The sequence below is a fragment of the Mytilus californianus genome, unplaced genomic scaffold (genome assembly GCF_021869535.1).
Source record: "Mytilus californianus isolate M0D057914Y unplaced genomic scaffold, xbMytCali1.0.p SCAF_2, whole genome shotgun sequence".
Classification (NCBI taxonomy): domain Eukaryota; kingdom Metazoa; phylum Mollusca; class Bivalvia; order Mytilida; family Mytilidae; genus Mytilus; species Mytilus californianus.
In genome coordinates this window covers 104,023,178-104,036,286 of record NW_026262668.1, presented here as the reverse complement: position 1 = coordinate 104,036,286, position 13,109 = coordinate 104,023,178, and the positions used below count along the sequence as shown (strand labels likewise).

The 13,109-nt window shown below is 32.3% G+C and overlaps 1 long non-coding RNA gene across 1 annotated transcript; it reads left to right on the top strand.

Moving 5' to 3' along the window:
• Positions 1-360: 360 nt before the first annotated feature.
• LOC127730667 (uncharacterized) lies at positions 361-10,287 on the top strand. Its single transcript, XR_007995210.1, has 2 exons — positions 361-478; positions 8,878-10,287. It is a non-coding gene; the product is annotated as an uncharacterized LOC127730667 (long non-coding RNA).
• Positions 10,288-13,109: the final 2,822 nt, after the last annotated feature.

Genomic DNA, 13,109 nt, shown 5'->3' with positions numbered 1-13,109 from the left:
GAAAAAAATGCTGGTGATATCTTTAAGGTTGAAACGACATGCAGAAGCTTTTGTATAACAAGTTCTCAAGTTGTTGATGCTGTTCATTCAATCATTATAAATAATATTTTAATCAAAGCTTTTAATCAAAATATTTAAATTGCAATTCCCGAAACATAAATATGCAGTTCAAACTCTGTTTGTTCCTCTATTAAACTACATAAGTAGAGGTTGCCAATATCCAGATTAGCAAGACTGGTACAAAAATTGTAATCCTGGTATCTATGAATAGTTTATAACAAATATTGAACATTAAAGAGCTATCATATTTGTTCTACAGTTATCGTTCTTCTTACATATCAGCATAAAGCTCACGTCGCATTTATGGTGTGATAACAAAAGCAAAAAAACATGATACTAAAGGACAGAACATAATATCAACACAGAAATGAATCTTATCGATTTCAGTGCGCATTACACGTGTGATAACATTCATCAGGTAAGATTGAGAGAAAGTTTAGAAGCCAAATACATATTACATGAACCACGTTTTGAAGCATTATTAGAAAAAGGTGTCACTATCGTTCTGGTTGTACTTCCATGAAAATATAGCAAGCAAATCAGATAAGAAATATTTTTAATTTACCGTTCTCATTGATATTCAACCAGTTCAAAATTTCAGTGGCACAGAAGCTCTTCAGCCCTACTTTGTGTTTTACACTCGTTCCATTGAATGATAACGTTGGATTTTGTCTATTTTTGTGGACTTCCCATTGTATTACCTTGGCGTTCGGTATTTTTGTTATTCTCTTTATGAAAAGAAAATTACTTTATAGTCAGATGCGAATAGTATATTTACACCTCCTTATACATCTCTAACATTTTTTTTTCTTAATTGGGAAATCTTTTTTAAACATATACCAGGCTTACTATTGTTATACCAGATGCACAATTTGTCTATATAAGTGGCGTTCGAAGCAAAATAAATGGTCACATTATTTCTCAATCAAAACATCTACAATCAAGGCTGACAAATCATTTGTTGTTACCTTTCTCTGATATTCAAATACAAAATTATATAGAATTTGTTAACTAGTACCCTCATGCAAAAGTTTTTATGTTTTCTTCGGAAAGTGCCTGTACCAAGTCATCAATATGACAGTTTTTTTTTCAATTCGTTCCGTTGGTTGAAATAGTACAGTGTTTGATTTTGTCAGGTTCTATGGACTTCGACTTTTTGAATTTACCTTGACGTTCGGTATTTTTGTTTATAATACATTTTTAGTATTGTATCCCATTCCAATTGATTATTTTTGGTAGCCACTTTCGTGTACTTATTGTTGCAAATTATTATTTTATATGATTTGCAATAATAAACAAACAAACTAGGCGGAAGATACCTAGGGGACATTCAAAACTCACAAGTCGAGAGAAACTGACAACGCCATTAAAAGCGGTAGACGACGAATAGAATACAAGTTTAGAAAACCCTTCCTTAGAAAACTGAAGACTGATGAACACGAACCCCACCATAAACTGGTGAGATCTAAAGTGCTCCAGAAAGGTAAGCAAATCCTGTTCCACTAGTATCATCGTTCGTGTTGCTCATGGTAAGTACACAATCCGTTGATAAGTCTTTATTCGGTGATGGCACAATCGAGGTAAAGAGGACGAGATAGTGGTTACGACAATTGGAACATATCCGTGGTCATATGTGACATAGATATTCCAAAACGATTAAGCAACTCGTAATGGCGTCTGAAAATCTCTGAAGGGGTGACTTCAATTTCACCAATCGAAACCCTTGGTTAAATAGCTTCTTTGAAAGCAGCAATCCTCTATCAATAAAATCATAATAGGAAACGCAAACTCTTGAGTATAGAATGAGCGGGGTAAGTGTTGTCGGCGTATATTTTGACTTTCCAAGTGAACTGTCAATACCTAATTCCGTTATCAAGCAGTTTATGTAAAATTTATAATTTACACATAAGTATGATTCTACTTTGTATTAACGACCTCATAGCCTGAATCCATTCAAAAAGAGTAGCCGCGTCTTCTTTTTCGCGTTTAGCCCATTGCCTGGTATAATCCTAGACTGAATCAATTAGTCTGTTGAAGTTGTGTTATCAAATTATGGATATAGGCTCACGGTATTTCGGCACTTTAGTCAGAACGTGGAGATTTGGATTATATATGAACGGGGAACTAGCACAGGTGCATCAGGAAATTTATACTTGAAGCCGTCAATATCAAGATTCTGCAACACGTTTTTAAATTTGAAAATCTTAGTTGCAATAGGTGTTGTATAGGCATAAGTTATGGTAGGAGCTGAGTGATCTTAAAAGAAGGGAGGTATTTTATTTGAACCGATTTATGATGAAGGATAATGCCTGAATTAAGGACACCAAAGCCTTTTGTTGGCAAGGACAGTATTGGAAGCGATTGTTTCTCAGTAACATCTTTTCCAATACCAACTGGTTTGAAAAGTCAATGACTGGTGTGACTGTCAATATTTGATATGATAGCTGTAAGTTTGTATTGGTTTGAAAGTGGATTTGTAACAGTAGTTTCCAAACATAAATTGTACAGAGATTAAAGTTTCGAAAGGGGTAGTGAATACAGAATCGTGCGAATATAATGAATACCCCAAAACGGCGTCTGTATAAATGACAGAAGGTCATCAAAGGAAACATAATGAAGAGAAGGTGATGTATAATGACGATGACATCATACGCCGAGAAGCCGAATTGAAAATATTCAACACATTTACCGAGCTTCAGGAAGGAATAGATAGAATATCTATACCATCGATATTGTCATGCAACAATAGGGTGTCGCAGTTCCCAGTTCTCGAATTCCGTAGTGTTCTTTTGCCTACGGAGAGATGTTGCAGGATAACGATTGACCATAAGTCCTGTTGTATATATTAAACGATCAGCCAACTCTAAATGCATTCGTTAAACTTTCGAAGAGATGACTTCAACTTGACAACATGGAACCTTTGCTTCAATAGCTTCCTTGTAATCAGCACTATCAAGGAAATCATGATAGGGAACGCAAGCTTTAGAATACCGTATTATCTGTGACAACTTATGTGGATACGGCCAAATAATTAACAATATGTTTTTCAATGTAATTTTAATTTATTTTCTGGATTGAGGTTACATATAAAACTACTCTCTGAAGGAAATCCAATCACCTGTGTTTAATTTTAGATAAATCTAAGCGTTACACTTAACTTATGAAACGTTTGTTAAACAATCTAGTCAGTGATAAAATCATCTTTTGTATTTTGTTACTGAGAAAAATAAAAGAATGTAAATGTTTGTACTTTTATTTCGTGACCACAGTATATGATACATGTACTTAAATTTAGTACTTTAACCGAAGTGTATTAAAGTCATTATCCTTCAAACTTCACAAATAAAGAAGAAATTATTTTATATAACTGGATGTCTAATTTCATTATAAAACACGTGTACGTAGACTCTTACATATATTATTTAAATCTACAGAAAATTGACTCCTCTTGTCGTACTCTGATTCGCCGAAGTTCTAAGGTAGAACTGTCTCAATTTTTTCTCTGGTAGAATAGTTTCTGTCAAGTATTATAGAACAGTTCTCCTAACCTTTTCTGGCAGATTTTAAGAGAGGTTAGAACTGATACAAATCTTTTTATCTGATTGAAAGATCTTGAAAGATGTATCGTTAAAACGAAGTCGACGATCTATATACGACGACGTCTGAAATGAATAGTCATTATAGTGCTCAACATAAGATGTTGTTGCTTTGTTCACCGATTGCAGAAATTCGGATACAGCATAACTTATGCATCCGTTCTCTATGTGGCTGTTGATGCCATGGACATCAATTTTTAAATAGCAAACAATACATGCATATTTTAAAGACATATATAGATAAATATGTATTATGCAAAATATGAAGGTCATTTAGGTATATGTGTTCTAAAAAGTGCTTCACAACTAATACATTTGTACTTTTAACTAGACAGGGACTATTATGTAAAGAACTTAGTTGATCTTGTAACAAAGTTAAATGAAAAAATTTGGAATTATTTATTTTTGGAGTGTTAAAAACTGTTTTTCTTGGATGATTCAGATAAATAATGTGCATTTAATCGTCCTTTCGATTAGGTTGACTTTTTGACTCTACGCTACACTTTCACACTATCTTAGCAAACAGAAGTTTTTCTTTAATCAAATGATCCTTTAGAAAATCTTAATGCATGATTGCTGTGACTCATATCAAGCTTTCTGTCATGAAAATGATAAATATGTTATATATTTATATTGACTGGAACTTCGATGAATCAGAAATATCACAGGGACAATCAAAAACCACAAGTTGAAAAAAAAACCGACAACACAGCGGGAAAAAACCGACAATACAACGGCAAAAAACCGAAAAACGACGAAAAGAAAAACAACAGTCTACAAACTACATCTATGTTCGTTTCGACAAAACAGTTTATCGACTGGTTATAGGTATTTTTATGGGCACCAATTGCAGCCCTTTAATAGCAGACTTGTTCCTCTATTATAAGAAAAAAAGTTAATGGTCAAACACGGTAAAGATCCGTCTAAATTATATTTAATAGAAAAATAAAAATAACATTAACCGTTACCTTGATGATAAATTTGCTTGAAGAAATCAAGAATTTTCTAATTATACTACGGAAATTTACCCCAAAGAACTTACTTTGAGTAAATTCTATATTAACAGGAACAATTGTAATTTTGACATTTGAGTTTCACACGGGAAACTCGAATCTAAATTTTGCGACAAAAGATACTTTTTGTTAATCATTTTACTTTTTGCACAGTAATGTTTCTATGACCCCATATTTCCTAACCCGCTCGCTACTTTCGTGACTGTTGTGATGTTTTAGATGTCAATGAACGTAATCTAAATATAGATTATAAAGTAAGAGATTTCGTTACAAAAAATTACCTAAAACCTTTATAAGTTCTTTCATAGATACACAAACTTGGTTTCGAAGAAATCTTATATCAAACGGGATATGATATCTTAATATGTACTATGATGTAATTTATAGAGCTCGTAAAGTAGGATACTATCCATAATAATAAACCTATTATAAACATACAGATACATGCAGTTTCGCAAAAACGAATTCGACGACCCCTATATATATACGACGACGTCGGAAATTAATATTTAAGGGCATTTGATACAGTTTTGCGTTGCATTGTCATTATCTTAATTTAGAAATATGTACTAGGACTAGGTGAATTGTAAAAATATCAACAAATAGAAAAAAGCATTGTAGTATTATCTTTCAATGTTGTCGATATCGGTACTAACATTAATCTTATTTTTATTACTTTAATACATATAACTTAACATGCATTCCTATTAAGGTATTATAAATTGTTGTACTACATTATTGTTATACTTGTATGTTGGTATTGCACAAGGCATAATTTTCTTATACTACCCATGACGTCCGCGTGAGGATTCATTTCATTTCTTCTTTAATTGCAATAAATACACCGATATAAGGAACGATCTATTAACCAACTTTCATCATTTGCAAGTGACAATAAATCTACAGTTGCTCACTGAGGGTAGCCAACTTTAACATGTTGTATAAACAGACCGTTGTTTTCTTTTTCATTTGAATTGTTTCACATTTTGTCATATCGTAGTCTCTATTATAGCTTACTATACAGTATAGCTTATGTTCATTGTCGAAGGCCATACGGTGACTTGTAATAATTCACATCGTTGTCCTTTGATGTTTATGAATAATTGTCTCATCGGCAATTATACCATATTTCCTTTTTATATAATTTATTTAATTATTCTAAATTATAAACAACATACTCCAAAACGACTGTTTTATATATTTTCTGTTGACGAATTGTTTGGGAAAACATCTTTTATTACGTTAACGTTTTAGCAACATTGGCATATTAACATTTTGTATTATACAGAGATCCACTTATCAAATGTTTTGTTCAATGCCAAGAACCACTTATCAAATGTATATATAAATGTCCTTTTTTGTACCGTTATGTTAATGATGTATCCTTTATAATGCGTAGTATATCTTCCTCATTTAATGCTTGCAATGTAATTAACAAGGAACAATGTAATTAACAAGGAAAAATGTAATTTACAAGTTCTTTGTTTTTATTGGTTCTGACATTTCAACAATTATCGTGATGATGTATACGATTCCATAATTCAAAATAAATCATCATGATGAAGTTCGTTTCTACTTTCGAAAGTTGTTGATACTTGAACAACGTAAAAGTAGATACTTACATTAAAGAAAATGATCGCACCTCAGTGCAACGATCTATAAGTTAGAAACCAACAGCTGATGTCTTTTACTGTCACATTCCTGAAAGATAGCCACAGATATTTCAGAAATTTCTCAACTCTTCCAACATGTCAAATATTTAGGCTTCTTATTCTTCATTTAGAATACATTACTGGTAAGTAGTGATGTTTGCTCTGTCGCCAAACAAATATTTAGCACTAATTCATATAATAAATTATATCATTAACAAAATATGAAGCCAAAAGGTTAACAGAATCATAAAAACGTATCTGTAACTATGCTTGTTAGTATAAATTGTTACAGGGAAAGATGTACTGCCAATTTCCTCTGAATTTATTTCAAACGTTGGCCATGTTCAAAGCGTGTTTCAATCTTGACTAAATTACAGTATCACAGATTCATGTGTTCACTTTGAAGTTCTAACAACATTAATGCTTATTAATAAAAAACCTATGGCAAATACTAAATGTCCTCCGACGCAAATTTTTACAAAAATTTGTAAAACAGTTGTCATTAACAGCAGAATGTAGCGCTGAACAACATTTGTATTTTACTAACATGTATAAGTCAAATTGTTGACACGAGTTTTGGGAACATAATAAAGATTCTTTAGTATACAAATTCCAGTAGGTATAAACATTTTTCTGATTTTGACACTTTGAATGTAACAATTAAAAAGGAAATTAACAAAATATCAGCTTTATTCATTCGATCTTTAGTATAAGAAAGTAATAAGAATTGCTGAAATAGCTAAACATGCCATAGCAGTGAAGAAACTTTGCAATTTTGTTTGAACAGTTATTTAAAATTGATATACATTTTTTCTTCAAAAATCGCTTGAATCTATACTAGTCACAGAGTACAACATGTAATTGAAATATGAACATAAATTCAAATCACCATATTGTTTGATAAATATTTTCAAATGAATTCAGTGCACATACAGAGTAAACATATATTTCTTAATGATGTTGGGCAAAATAGGAAACTCAATAAAATGGAGGGACTATGTGTGAACCGTAGGAAAAAGACGATTTCCACACACAACAGGTCTTTCCGTTTGCTTCTAAAAATATGTATGGGCGTATCTGTAACAATCGCTTAAATGTTTCTTTTTTGTTTCTTTTTTTTTTTGTTATTCCAAACTGTCATAGATACTTATCTTTACTATAAAAGAATCAAAAACTAATCATTTTTGTTAGCCATATTGTACAACAATAGAATAAACTAAAAATAAAACTCACAAAGTACTTATTCTAATTTAAAAAAGATCGAATATGGCAGTAAACCATCGTTAATGTTACTTTTACTGTGTCGATCTTCTGGGCGTATCCATTTTCTATGACATTAAGAAATGGAGGTGAATAAAAGATACGAGGAAAATGTCAATTAGACAGCAACCCTACAACATAAAAATCATATGGAGGTCAACATACGGATTTTAACGATAATAGACAGATGTCAAGCTCTAAATCGCCCATTTTCTAAAATGTTGTGAATGAATATAACATGCAGAGACCTCCAACGATCTGCCATAAACACCCTACCCCCCTTCCCCCCCACCCCCATTGATTAAAAACAATAAGATCTGACAAAAGACAACCAATTATGATAAGGTTTCTGAATTTGGACAGGCACTTTATATATTGTTTTATGAGATATCTTTTCCATTTTAATCTCGTTCAGAGGAAAAACAACAGGTACGCTAAAGAACAGACACTGAAAATCAGTACAAGAAAACAATTTAACGCTCAGCATCGCGGTAATAGTAATAGATAACAAAAAAACAAAGAATGCTCGCAGTATAGTACAGAAACGAATAATTTTTCTACAGCGCCGAGGTAACATGCACCGAATTTCAATGCAGAAAAACACAAGAAACATGTAGTTTTGCTTCAAAATTAACGAATGGATGTTCATCTGTTAAAACCGCAACGATAGAGCAACATTGAACAGTATGATTATAACCTTTATAAGTCTATTTATTCCCCCCCCCCCCCCCAAAAAAAAAAAAAAAATAAATAAATGGCACTTCTTCAACTGTTGAAATAATATTATCGTAATTTGTTTGGTAAGAAATACCATTTTCTATCAATTTCCTGCAGGTGGGGTCAAACTTTCACAACTGATCTCTTTATTTGTGATAATATTTAGTAAACGTTTTTATCATTTTTATTTAAATCCATCTTGTTTAGTTTTTGAGTAATATAAATATAACGTTAATTAAAATCAGCACAATTTGTAGAAAGAAACAAGGGAGTCTTTCCAGTTAATTTTAGATTTTCATCATTTTTTTAGAAACTGGTCTTGTATAACTTTAAGGTCTCTTATATCAACATGGCCACAAGATTCATATCTAAATCTCGAATTTTCAGTTTATAGAACTAGGATTGTTGTTTTCAATATCCATGTTGGATGAAATAATATATTTCTGACAGCCACGTGAAGGTTTAAGATAGAATAGGTAATTATAATGTATGGAAGTAATAGTTTTTGAGAATAACAATCATTTGATATTCTTGATACATTGAACAAGTCATCTATTAAAAAAATTATCTCTATTTCAGATTCAAGAAAGGACTTTCGTGATCTTCCGTGCTGTTTATACGAAACACAAACTATGATAACAAAAACCCGTGATATTTTGATTCCTTCATAAATAAGAGGACAGAAAATGGACAAATTACAATCTGATAAGACCTTTATTGTTAACAACTATTGTCTATTTAGTAACTAACCTTATTAATCAGGGATACTACTCACAAGTCAAATTAAATGCAACACAGAAGATGAACAATGGAACAGTTAAAAGACACCAATAAAGAGTATAACGACATTATTATTTTGAAAAGTGCAAACCGTCATTTTTTAGTGCATATGAACATTTTTCTAAAGATGTATCTGGATAAAAAGAAGATGCGCGCAATGGTGTTTAGCAGTAATTACACTTAATGTGATAATTTCTTTTTATTATCAGTAAATCGTATGTACTTAAAATTAAACGAAGAAATTAACAGAGTACTTGAAGGTCTGTAAATTTTAAAGTACAAATTACTAATAAACAAAGCATGAAAGGAACAAAGATAAATGGCAACATTGTTTATGATCCAGAGCTCACAGGTGATTTATATAACCATTTCTAGTATTCTTCTATGTATAAGGTTCACGATGTTTTAACATTGCTGCAGCTGTTGTTTCTGCTGTATACATTTAGTTTTCGTATCACAGGGAACAATTGAGATGTTTACATTGGTCTTTAAAATGAATCCCCAAACACTGGCGTACGTCCCCTTTGATCGCCACAAAAATTTTAAATATCATGTTTCTCACGATCGTCCAAAATGTGTTCGCCTCGTGCCGCTCGGGTGTATAACTTCAATTATCGGAAATTACACCCCCTTTCAAAATTCCTGAATCCATCCCTGTCAAAGGACTAGGATATATAAATTTGACTATATGGGCTTCACCAATTCGAAAGTTACACAAATGTTAACGAGAAGCATTCGTTTGGCTGTGTGGGATGTATAAATACGCAGCAACGTCCGATCAGAATGGGCCCGGAAGTTTGAAAAAGTGCTATACTTTCGCTCTATGTACATGAAACGAATCCTTGCATCTATAAGTTAATTGGCTTGTAGGTGGTCTGTTGCATGGCCTCTCCGCCCCGATCCAACTAGATTGAATTGTTTTACAAGTGTCATATCGGGGTCTTTTATAGCTTACTATGCGGAATGAGTTTTGCTCATTGTATAAGGCCGTGCGGAGACATATAGTTGTTAACTTCTACGTATTTGGTCTCTGTTAGAAAGTTGTCACATTGCAGTCATGACACATCTTCGTATTCTTATACAATTATCGGATTGCAATTTTTTTTTTTTTACCTTTTGTCCCGGTCGTGGATACTTTACGAAATATATTGGCGTTGTTACAAGGCTTTATGGAGTTTTTACGAGCAATAATAAGAAAGGTACCAACTTGTCTGGGTTTTTTTTTAACAACTGTATCGCCAGAAATACAGCGTTAAGCTCATTGCTTTATTTCATTGTTCCTTAACAGTTAGTATAAGTAGTAATACGAAAATGTTGAGTAATTACATACGAAGTCAATCACAAATTAAAACATTGATTTTCGGAATAATAAGAGTATAAAGGTATCGCTTAGTTCCATCGAAAGAATGTACATACTTTATTTACATGTATTCAAGTCTCTTAATTTATGCGAAAGATAGTAATGTCTCTTAAATTATGCAAAAGCTGGTAATATCTTACGGAAGCGTATTAGCGCCACACGTTTTTTTTTATATTTCTTCCTATGTTTGCGTTATAACGCAAACCTTTGCTAAATAACGCAAACATTTGCGTTATAACGCAAACCTTTTCAAAATCTTGGTCTTTCAATTAAAATTTGCCTATACCATATCTATTTACTTGTTAAATTTATATAATTTTCTGATGCAAAAACCATTCTTAATTTGTGTATAATTGCACTTCAAGTATTCCTTTATTTCTATGCATATTTATTATAATGATTTGGCCTTGTGTTCATGGTTCTTCTCTTAACTAAATCACAACAGAAATTTGATGACAGACGGACATGCAAATGTCGACATTTAGGGATCTACCATTTGATTTTTATGGGGGGTGGGGTTTGGGGCTAGGATGAAATTTGAAAGTTTTGAGTAAGAAAAAAAAGCAGAATGATCAACTTGGCAAAAAAAAAAAGACAGGATGAAAAATTATGAATAAAAAGTCAGGATAAACTAATAAAAAAAATGCAGGACCGAATAATGTGAAAAATAAAAAGGCAGGACCGAGATTACAACTAAAAAAAATGCAGGACACAATTTTTCATCCTAGCCCCCCCCCCCCAATAAAAATTAAATGGTAGCTCCCTTACAAAACACTGCTTTCAAATTATATAATAAACATAAAATGTAAATTTAATATTATATATAGTTTTTTATTATTAAATATTCAAAATGAATCATAATTAAAATCAAAATGTTTGCGTTATAACGCAAATGTTTGTGTTATTTCGCAAAGGTTTGCGTTATAACGCAAAAGTTTGCGTTATTTTGCAAATGTTTGCAATATAACGCAAATGTTTGCGTTATTTCGCAAAGGTTTGCGTTATAACGCAAAGGTTTGCGTTATTACGCAAAGGTTTGCGTTACTACGCAAAGGTTTGCGTTACAACGCAAAGGTTTGCGTTACAACGCAAAGGTTTGCGTTACAACGCAAAGGTTTGCGTTGTAACGCAAATGTTTGCGTTGTAACGCAAATGTTTGCGTTATTTCGCAAAGGTTTGCGTTACAACGCAAACATAGGAAAAAATATAAAAAAAAAATTGTGTGGCGCTAATACGCTTCCGTAATATCTCTTCATATATGCAAAAGCTTAATATTTGCTAGCAGCGTTTTGTTGTATCTTATTTACAATAGTTCTAGTAAGAGACATGCTGTGTACATTGGTAGTACCTGTTTCTAGCTGCAAATCAGATAAATTGAGACAGTAAACAAGAACTATAAGATACCAAAAGAACAATCATAATTAATAGGTCGAAAAGAATAACTAGTTGTTCAATAAAAATTAAGTTTATACTTTAAATACCAGCTACGTTAAGTATGTGTTCACTCTGTATCTTAGATAGTCATTTTATGATCTTCTTGTAATGATGGCAGGACAAATTGTTCTTACAATAGAACAAAATTTAAACGCGAGTTTATAAAAAAATTAACCGAAGTGTGTTATATATAATAAAAAAAGGATGTTACACGAGGCATCATATTTAATGTCCCCATTCAGAAAGAATGCGAATTTATACATCTTGCAAAGCCAAACGAATCCCCATTTATAGCATAGGTTTCACAATTAAAGGTTGTATTTGGTTGTGATGCAAAGATATGAGTATCGTCAGCGTCACTGTCTCAAGGCAATTCTTGGATCTTTACAATCTGATGAATTAAAGCGAGAGTATTTTGTCGATGTTGAACTCTAATAAATCACATAAGTCCATTAGAAGCGTCGACATGATAAGCATCTCCTACTGTGCATGCATCACCAGCTAAGCAACGATTTACTTCAGTCTCTAAGGGAACAATCATTTGATATTGGGGTGGAAAGGAGTGGGGGAAGGTTTTTTTGCGGATTAACTATTAATTTTCATATGTTGCTACGCAGGCTTAGTGTTTTCCTATTTTCTCTTTTGTACACAACTATTTCCTGCATTTTGTATTGCAGAATATTCATTTTCATGCTGTCTTGGACTAAGTTAATTATTTTCAGCTCTTACCAGGCCATTCTTAAAACCTCCTTCTTCCTTGAAATGGTCGTCCCCTAAATGCGCTGAAAAGACAATTTGTATTTGATAAAACGGTCAGGACCGATGTGTCACAGACCCTGCCCATCTAAACATTATATGAAATAAAAAATTATTGTCGAGTTCAGAGCTTGGAATTTTAAATGATTCAAAAGAATTTATTTTAAATGATTTAAAATGCACACGTTAAAACTTAGTAAAAGAGAGGCGAAAGATACCAAGGGGACATTCAAACTCATAAGTCGAAAATTAACTGACAACGCCATGGCTAAAAAAGAAAAGAAAAAACAACAGACAAACAACAGTACACAAAACACAACATAGAAAACTAAAGACTGAACAACACGAACCCCACCAAAAACTGGGGGTGACCTCAGGTGCTCATATTTATCATATATAAAACTGCTTTGTTGTTCAATTGGCTCGGTGTTCTTAACATTTCATTCTATAAAATAATTTCAGGCATGTTGTAATATGCATT